Here is a 10,550-nt window from a genome sequence, read left to right as displayed (position 1 = left end):
AGTGGCCAAAAGTCTCTCCTGTTCTGGGCTAACGGAGCCTTTGTGGAAACACATCTCCAGTTTAAAGTTGGACCTTTGTTTGTAGTCATGGGAACCACAACGCCCAAGACTCACTCCGTAACACTTTTGAGGTACACTGATGGACTCAGAACCAACTCATATCACTTAACGGAGTGCCAACACGTACATATACTGTGACCCTTTTGGGGCTATTACTGTGGTTGTCGCTCCACCACCCACTCCCAGTGTGTGATAGTAAACAGCCTGGCTTATTTGAGCAGTTTGACACCCCCTTCTTAATTTGTATTGTCGCTCAAAGCCTTCATAGCAATTCCATAATTCCAACACGTCTTGGTTTTGTGTGTGTTTTTATTTTGTTTTGTAAAAAAATGATCATGGTCCTTTTGTTTTAGAAAGGCAAAACTCATGATTTCGCCATAACCTGAGAATCCACGCATTAGCTTTATGAGCTACCAAAATAAAGAGAATATTCAGCCATTCTCTACATATTTTGCTTTTATTCTTGTATTTTTTTGTGCTTACTAAAATGTATATCACCGGGTCAAAACTGTTCCAGAAAATATTTGTTGAAAATTTATAATCTTAATAAAAAATGAAAACCTTGATGGTAACTGTTGTGTTTGACAGCCATTTGTTATGATGAAATACTGATTCGGTTACAGGCCCACAGTGGCCGACCAGTGTCTCACAAAACACACTTCTATACATTTTCAGGCAATACTTGCACAATGCTTTATAAAAACAATATCATTAATAGATAACATGATTATAAGTCCACAGCTATCAAGTTAATGCAGCCTATAATTAATAAAGGGTATTTTAACAACAATCCATCTGCCTCTGTATCACTCTGATGTCATAAATAGGAGGCTACAGCTAGCAGATGTTAGCTTAGCATTAAGGCTAGTAACAGCTAGGCTGGATTTGTCCCAGGGCAACCAAAATAAACTTAAATAATTTAATTTAAGGTCCACTTATAATCTCTTTCTTGGGCTTTCAGCTGCATGTCATGATATTCCTCAATAGATGGAATATGCACAATATATATATTCCACTCATTATTAAACTACTCATACTTGGGTCACATGATGACTGAGCTATTTCCATAAATAAAAAAACATCTAATATGCAGTCAAAAGCTCCAGGAAATGCACGTAAGTGATCCAGTGTCAATCATTTATCTTTATTTTTTTTTTTTCAAATCTTACCTCTCTATCTTTTTTTTTGTCAAAATGGCATTTTCCTCATAAGTATCCTCAGTAAAACTGTTAAGAATAACCCCGTCTAGACCTACCTTTGAACCTGCATGCTCCGTGTCATTTCGTATTTGTCTGTTGTTGTTCATTGCTTTGTAACTCTGTGTAGTCTTTGTGTGTCTGTTTTTTTTAACCTTTTATACTATTTGTTCATGTAAGGTGTTTTTGAGTATAATGAATAGCACCCATTGATAAAACGTATTATTTATTATTACTACCTCTGCCCCTATGTGACTTGGCCTACACTTAATTCTCCGCCTGGACTTTTTCCTCCCCTAGTAAAAGTTTGAGTCCTGTTATCTCTGCTCTGTGCCACTTGGTGGTGTTCTTTAAAATCAATGAATGAAAATATCACTAGGGCTGTGTATGCAGAGCAGAGCCACCTCAGGCTGACCCTCCCCCTCCCCCTCCTCCCTTTCATCCTCCTCCTCTTCCTGGCTGGCTCCGAGAGGCATCACTCTACCTCAACACATCACATCCACCGCTGCTGCGCCTTTCCTCCTCCAGCTCTTTTTCCAGCTCCCGCTACCCATAACAACTCGCAGTAGGTAGGTTGTATTGGAAGGAATGAGGCAGAGAGAGGAGAAGAAAGAATGCATGGTGGCATTATGCAGAAATGGAGGAGTGCGGGAGGATTCTATCTTTTGATTATTCACATCTGCCTACTGGATTTGGACACAAAATTAATTCTGCTTGAGAATAAAGATTCCAATAAAAAAAAGAAATGATGTCAGAAAAAGAGCCATGGTTGAGCCCTCCCCGCTACTGACAAATGGTGTGGACAAATGTTTTGTTTTGTGGTGTATACACAGCTCCTCCATCTGGATTGGAAAAGAGTCACACCCATGGACACACACACACACACACACACACATATACTGACACATGCGTCTCACTATCTTTGTAGGGACCCGCAATTGGCATGATGCATTCCCTAAACCCTTACCCTAACCATACCCATCAGAACTAAATGCCTAACCTAAACCCTTACCCTAACCATACCCATCAGAACAAAATGCCTAACCTAAACCCTTACCCTAACCATACCCATCAGAACTAAATGCCTAACCTTAACCCTTACCCTCACCCTAACCATAACCTAATTCTAACCCTAATCCTAAAACCAAGTCTTAATCCTTAAACAGCCCTTATTTTGCCTCCACAAAGCTATCCTTACCACAAGTATACTGAATTCCCGTTTTTTGGACCCCACGAATGTAGTTAAACAATAACACACACACACAGACACACACACACACACACACACACACACACACACACACACACAGACACACACACACACACACACACACACACACACACATCTTTGTTTTCCTCTTTGGCATCAGTGATTTTTCGTTGTTCTGTCATTAACATATGCATTTAGTTTGTTCCACTCACTATTATGATTTGGTTTGACTGTAAAAATATAAACTTAATATATGTAAAATAATAATACACAAAAACTCAGATACCTAAAAGCCCAAATGTATTACTGTATGTGACTACAATAAAATAGATTAAAAAAGATTTGAAACATGGCTTTGGACATAAACTCTCAAGTCAACTTATTTTCGGAATGTTCTTATTTATTTTACCAATCACTCACTTCCAATGGTCTACATGAAGGACAATACCAGGTGGCGGGGGTTGAAGTGCAGAGGGTTGGGGGGGGTTGTCTAGTGTTGGGTTGCTGGGAAGAAGGGGGGGGGGGGGACAACAGAGGGGAGGGGGGATAGCTGCAGTCATGAGGGGGTTTAGCAAGGGGGAGGGAGGCCTTCTTTGTCAGGAGAGGGGGGTTGGTGTGTTGGGAGGTGGGGGTGGGGGGGCTTTGCATAGGGGGGAGGAGGCCAAATGTGACAGCAAGAGGGAGGGCTTGGGGGGGGTTGGACTGTAGGGAATAGGTGTTCGGGGGTGGCAACTGTGGCAGCAGAGATCGAACAGGTCAGCCAGGTTGCACTGAGGTCTTTGTGTGTGTGTGTGTGTGTGTGTGTGTGTGTGTGTGTGTTTGGGGGGGATGCAGACCAGAGCTGTGTTCACCGCTCACTCACTCACTATTCTCTATATAGTGTTTATTAAATAGTGAACTATATCTCAGAATCAGAATCAGAAATACTTTATTGATCTCTAAAGGGAAATTCTGTGTTACAATTGCACACATTGCACAAAGGGCAAAGGGAATATAAATAGAGATGGTGGTAAAGAGAGAAGTATATTCATAACAGAGTAAAAGTATAAAAATAAAAAAATATAAGGAGTGTGGATTTGTACGGTATTTACCTAATTAAATTGTAATGGGGAACAGTACCATTGAATAAATAGTAGAAGCAGAGTATTGCACATTATAATTTAAGCCAGTGTTATGGCACAACACAGTAACCCTTCTAACACATCTCGTAAACAAACCGAGCACTCAGGAGAAAAATAAATCTGTGTACATATTTTGCATGTTATAATTTCTATCTTTTTCAGTTTTTGTGGGTGCTTCTGCTTTTTCTGCTCCTCCGGGGGAAAGGAAGGGTGCATCGTATGTAGGTCCGGGTTCGAGTCCGACCTGCGGCCCTTCGCTACCTGTCCCCCCCCCCATCTCTCTCCCACCTTTCTTGTCTATCCAATGTCCCTGTCTAATAAAGGGAAAAAGGCAAAAAAATAATCCTAAAAGAATGTTTTTTGCTGTGCATTGTGGGTATTTTATATTTTTATTACAGACAAATCAACACAACTCATTTTCTCACTGGAGCTTATTAGGCATTGATATTGTGGTGCTTTCAGCGTTGAAACGTGACATTTACACAAGACGTCTTCAGCCATGCTATCGGCTCTGTGAGGCCGTGCTTAGGCAGTGGTAGCCGCTGTATTTTTGGCGTCATTGGACAAAAATTCCACACTGATCTTTCAGCATAAGTGGTCTGAGAGAAACTCCTGCAGCTCAACTTGGCTCTGTTTGTAGTCTTTTGAAAATCTAGCCGGCCATCACAGGTCATTTCAGAGAGAGAAAGCGTTCCTATTGGCTAGTCTACAGTCAGTTAAGCTTAAGCATTTTGACAGTACGCAACTTCTCTTATTGTGGAATGTGGCTAATTCAGAAAGCTATGTCATTTGAAATAACAACTTTGAGTGCAGGAAATCAGTGACCAGTTCCCACTCAACCATTGCAAAGAAATTACTCCCTAAAAAAGTAAATAGCGTGAAATAAAACAACATTTGATGTAACAAAACAAAGTATTAAAAAAAGTGTCTCACTGTAGACACTCTTAAAGCATTTATGAAACAGATGATGCACAGAGAAAAAAGCTTGTAGTCAAACAAAAAAAATCAGCAAGAGATGTTTATAATTCAATTCAATTCAATTGTATTCATAGTATCAAATCACAACAAGAGTTATCTTAAGACACTTTCCAGAAGAAATCCTTTTTAGGCAGAAACCTTGGGTGGTGAGGAAAATGTCCTTTTGGGGAGAAACGTCGGATAGACCCAGACTCTTGGTAGGTGGTGTCTGTCGGTGGGGGTTGGGGGTGGGATGAATTCACAATAAAGATAATGGAACTGACTAGCCAGTTCATGGCGTAGCAGGGCACTGCTGGACGTACTGCAGAATATAGTAGGGCACTGCAGGGCGTAGCAGGGCATAAAAGGATGGACGTGGCAGGGCGTAACAGGACGCAGCAGGGCATAACAGGACGTAACAGGACGGATGCAGCAGGGCGTAACTGGACGGATGTAGCAGGGCGTAACAGGACGGATGTAGCAGGGCGTAACTGGACGGATGTAGCAGGGCGTAACAGGACGGATGCAGCAGGGCGTAACTGGACGGATGTAGCAGGGCGTAACCGGACGTAACAGGACGGACGTAGCAGGGCGTACCAGGGCGTAACCGGATGTAACAGGACAGACGTAGCAGGGTGTAGCAGGGCGTAACAGGACGTAGCAGGACGGACGTAGCAGGGTGTAGCATGGCGTAACAGGACGTAGCAGGACGGACGTAGCAGGGCGTAGCAGGGCGTGACAGGACGTAGTAGGGCGTAACAGGACGGACGTAGCAGGGTGTAGCAGGGCGTAACAGGACGTAGCAGGGCACTGCGGCATAGAAAGGCATAGCAGGGCGCGGAGCAGGACCACGGCTGCATCCATCACTTAGGTGCCACCCTAATCCAAGGAAAACTGCTGTGCTTTCCACATGTGTATTTAACATTAAAATATGATATAATTAATGTAATTTATTAATATTATTAAATATTAAAATGAATGTAAAACTCACTTTCTTTGCAGACTCCAGACTGTCTGGAGTTGAGTGTATGCTAATCTTCTATAACGCCATGCTAAGTAACATAAGATATGGCATGGCCGCTTGGTATAGAACCATCTCAGTCCAGTCAAAAGCTGAAATAGCAAACGTGACGGGGGGGGGGGGGGGGGGGGTATGATTACTCATTATGTGCAATTCCTATTTCCACACTTTGCATCCTTTATTTGGTAATATTCTGTATTACCAGTAACAAACTTTATTATGGGGCAGTGCAATGCTTTACTTTGTGTAATGCCTGTGCAATGTGATCATATTCATTCATTCCTCCACCTAGAGCACATTGTTTTGTTATGTATTGTTAAGTACTTACTGTCTGTTCATGTCTGGTGTGTGTGTGTATGCAGCTGCTGCCAGCGCTTCTCTTTGCCCAAGACAAATTGCCTTATAAAGTCCCCTTATCTTATGAATATCTATCCAACCAATTTAATACAATGTATGTAGTAGGGGGTCAGAGCAGCATGTCTCTTTCAGCTAAAGGGGTCATTGGCCTAAAAAATGTTATGTTATAATGGAATAGCCAATCAGATGGATTCCTCTCGAGTAGCACTGATCTCTTTTGTGTGTCAGGGCCTCAACATGAACATGGGTTGCTGTGAATTGGTTCATCAATGTTGGGGTTTTCTCAATTTTCATTACCAAATTAACAAATCAGCTAAAATGACTTTTCACACATCCAAGGTGACAAGATGACAATGTTCACTGCGAAATACAATAAAATGTTGCTTTTGGGATTCCAAACTGGTGAGAAAAACTGGTAGAAAACACAAATGAGCTGCCAATTACTGCATATTAAATTTAAATACTGTCCAATAAATGAAGAACAGGCCATGCCCCTGTTCATATATTTAGACTTTATACAGGATGACATAGATTTAATTATTTCTAATATATAGTCGCACTGTTATTTGTGTACTGGGAAAAAAATAGACCACTCCCATATTTTCACAAGTTGAAAGTCTCAAATAGACCACACCTCTAGTGCATAATTGGGACATATTTATTAACAAAGACAAACCAAGCCCAGATTTTAACAATAAAAGAAACAGGCCAGGCTATGTTAATTAGCCCATTGCATATTGAAAACTAGGTTATGCTCTTATTTGCATACTTGAGACAAGCTAGGCTGTATCTTATTTGCATATCATAATAAAACACTAATTAGGACACACTCTTACTTGCACACAAAAAAATAGAAAATGGAATGGATGATTATTACTCAATTGACTGTTGAGTTGAACTGTTGTGAAACATCTTTGGTGTAAATATGTTGTGTTTTCACCACATGCAACTGGGCAATAAGCAGTCTTGCTGAGGTTTAACTGATCTACGAGGCTGTAGAGCTTGTTAGTAGAAAGGGTCGGCCATTAGGACTGGATGTTAGGGTAGAGCGTGTGTTGCTGCTCTCTACCAGTGCTTGGGATTTCCTGGCACTAACCCTTACCCAACATGATTGTGATTGATTTAAAGAAATTCTAATAAACCAGAGCACGTTTTTCTCCCATCCCAGAACTGTGTGGACTAGACAGACCCTCCTCCCCAGCGATGTTGACTGGACAACTTGGACCAGCCCAGCTACTTTACAGGTAGGTTAATCAACACTGGGATTTTGCCCTCTCCAAAGGGTCACATAATACATCTAGGGGGTTGTATAAAAATACTTTCACTAATCGTTGCTTTTGAGAAGGATTGTGTAATTTGAGTAAATTTGTCTTTTAGCCTTAAACATTCACTTTAAACAAAACCAAGTAATTAAGAGAAACTACTGCTAGACGTCTGGAATATTTGACATAGGGCACCACGTAAAGGGTCAAAAGCCAAAAAGGTTGGAAACAACCCTCCTAAATCTGAAGATGCCTCCCATTTCAGAAGCTGCATCCATGGAAGTCCACGTTTCAAGCCCAGACATGTCAGAACGGGTCGACGCAGCTGTCCCATTCCAAACATTCCTCCAAAGGAGAACAACAAATTCAGCCTTTTTTCCCCTCAGAGTTTTACACTCAATCCTCATGTACTTCTAAAAGTGATCATGTCCTTGTTCCTTGCTAACACATGAGCGGTAAACCCTGAAAATACTAATTGTATTATATCACTTCAGTCAACATCAAGTCAACGGAAAACAATAATTTAAGGAGCAGTTTTTAGGATTTACTGGCATCTAGCAGCGAAGTTGCAGATCGCAACCAACTTAGTCCCCGTCCCCTCACCCCTCCTCACTCCTCCTTTCCAAACGTGAAGGAGAACCTATGGTGGTCCTCAGGTTACATAAAAAAGTGAAAGGCTGGAGCCCAACATAGCTGGCTCTGTGGAAATAAAGTAGATATAAACAGCTCATTCTAAGCACAGAAATAGACAATGGTGGACACACCATCCGTGAGGTCTGTTACTGTCCAATGTGAGGAGAGCGCAGATTTGAGTTGCGCATGCGCCAATTTGCGCAAGTAGTTAGCATATAAGATGCTAACGAGATTCTGTAGCTAATGTCAATACAGTAAAAAATTGACCAACGTAAAAGTATAAATGGACATAACATAGAAAAATTGGTTCACTGCTGGCTACAAGTCAGCATCAAACACAACAAAGGCTGTCAGTTGAATTGTGTTTTAAGCTATCGTTAGCATCCAATCAATCTTAGATAGCTAGCTACAACGTTTTTGAAATGATTCCCATCTTCTGTTGTTTGTAATGAGAAAGTTGATTATTTCATGGATTTCAGTGTGAAATGTTATGTCGTAAACCGTTTACATCTGAGCGAGACTCTAACCTACACTCTCGTCACATTGGGCAGCGACACTGTCACCCATTGGTTTATAAACTGTCTTTTTGAACCTTCGAGTTTGGCGATACAGGCATCGCCATGTCATTCTTTATCAACCGTCTGTGCGTTTTTTAATGGGAGGGTAAGAAGGGGCAGGAGGGGGGCCAAGCCACCGGTGTTTATGGTTGCAATGGCGCTGCGCTAAGTTAAACGCTAATGAGAGAAAGATTCTGATTTTCTGTCTTTATGAAGCGAGTCAACCAGTGGAGATTTACCGGCGGGTAAATAAGGATCTCCGCCTACTGCCGCCATTCATCTGCATAAGATAAGATGTGGTAAACTTTATTGTTCCACAATGTTGATAACGTTGATTGAGGCAATGCCCAAGCTGCTACCATTTCCATTTCAGACAGAAATATAGACATACAAGATACACACATAAATGTTCTTTAACAAACACAGCCAGTTCCTTAAACTATTTAATAGTATGAGTTAAACTTCATGCACGGAAGTACAGAAAATTGCTAACTTTCCCTGAAGACACCTCTGGGTGCTGGTTTCCCCCACCATCAAAAAACATGTGCTGGGTAGATTCTCCAGTCAGTGCCCTTGAGCCAAGGGACTGGCTCAGATCTGGAGTAGGTCCCGGGCGCTGTAAATGCCTGCCCACTGTTCCCTTGAGGGATGGTTTAAATGCAGAGAATGAATTTTGCTATGTGTATGTGACAATAAAATACTGTACCTTTACTTCTTTAGAAATTGACTTATTATATATGAGATAGAATGCAGGCAGGTGTAAGGCACTTCCGCATTGGCTTCACTTTTCAGACCCTGATGCTATTATTATACAGTCTATGATTGTAATGATTGCATTGAATAGATGATTGTACGCTAATGAAATTGCCAATAGATTCCCCCTACATACACTGCTCCTTTAAACACTGTCAATATAACTTAACCATACCATAACTATAAATGTCATCTGGGGCTGAGCAACATGTTGATTGATCCGTAGCACGTCTCTCGGCTGATGACATTTCCACTGAAGGACATACCTTCATGGGTTGCGGCGTACAATACAGGCTTCATCTGAAATGCGACGCAGCTGCTGGTGTAGTTGAACAACATTTATTCAAAGTCCCTCAGTCGCCCCCTTTGGAATGCTGAGCTTTATTCCACTACTCTCTCCACTGCAGTCCAACATCCTGTACGTAATGGGGGAATTCCACCACAACCTCTATGAGGACTTGTAGTAAGTAGGGGTTAAAAAGGACTTTTGTGTTGTTTTGGAATTGTAAATTTGACTTAAATCGGAGTTCCCCTACTCCTGGTAACCACATGTTAAAAATAAATGAATAAAACATCCCTTACATAAAGTAGTGAGTAGTGTACAGTATCCTGACTCATGCAATATTCAACGCTCATCTCAGAATCTACAGTATCTGCCTCTCTGCTGGGTTCATCTCTGGGTCACAAGCAAGTCAACATCTATTCCCAATAAAACAACGGGCCACGCTTTAGAGTGCTGCTTACTGTGCTCCGTGGCTGCAACACAACAAGTGTTCTTGCATGTATTAGCTGAACTAAGATGAAAAGACAAAACTCATTTCCGGCTTAATGCCACTACAGTATGTGCAGAATAGATTCTAACACTTTTCAAATTAGTAGTGAGCATTGCTGTTATAACATTGTTAAAGTGGCTTTAAAGGTGTTCTAAGCAATGTCACGCGTGTTTCAGGATACATTTGTTTTCACATACCACAAACATCTCCTCACTACCTGCTAGCTGCCTGTCCCCTGAACACACTGTAAAAAACATCTCCTCACTATCTGCTAGCTGCCTGTCCCCTGAACACACTGTAAAAAAACATCTCACTATTTGCTAGCTGCCTGTCCCCTGAACACACTGTAAAAAACATCTGTTAGCTGCCTTTCCCCAGAACACACTCTAAAAAACACAGTCTCTGTAGACAGCCCAGGGTCTACAAACGCCAAAAACAATCTGTGCCCACCTGCACCACAAAACATACACTAACAGCGTTCCAGCCAATAACCGTCAAAAAGGATTTGGATGTGGGGGGTTGGGGGGCTAGTCTCGTTTTGTTTCAAAATACTTAGAACGTCAACAAGAAGTAACGTAACCCTACATCGCTTAGAGCAGTGATTCCCGAAGTGGGGGGTCATAAGCCAGAGAGAGGGGGGGGGGGGGGGG

The sequence above is a fragment of the Etheostoma cragini genome, chromosome 16, assembly GCF_013103735.1.
Source record: "Etheostoma cragini isolate CJK2018 chromosome 16, CSU_Ecrag_1.0, whole genome shotgun sequence".
Lineage (NCBI taxonomy): Eukaryota > Metazoa > Chordata > Actinopteri > Perciformes > Percidae > Etheostoma > Etheostoma cragini.
Note: the sequence above shows the minus strand (reverse complement) of the source record.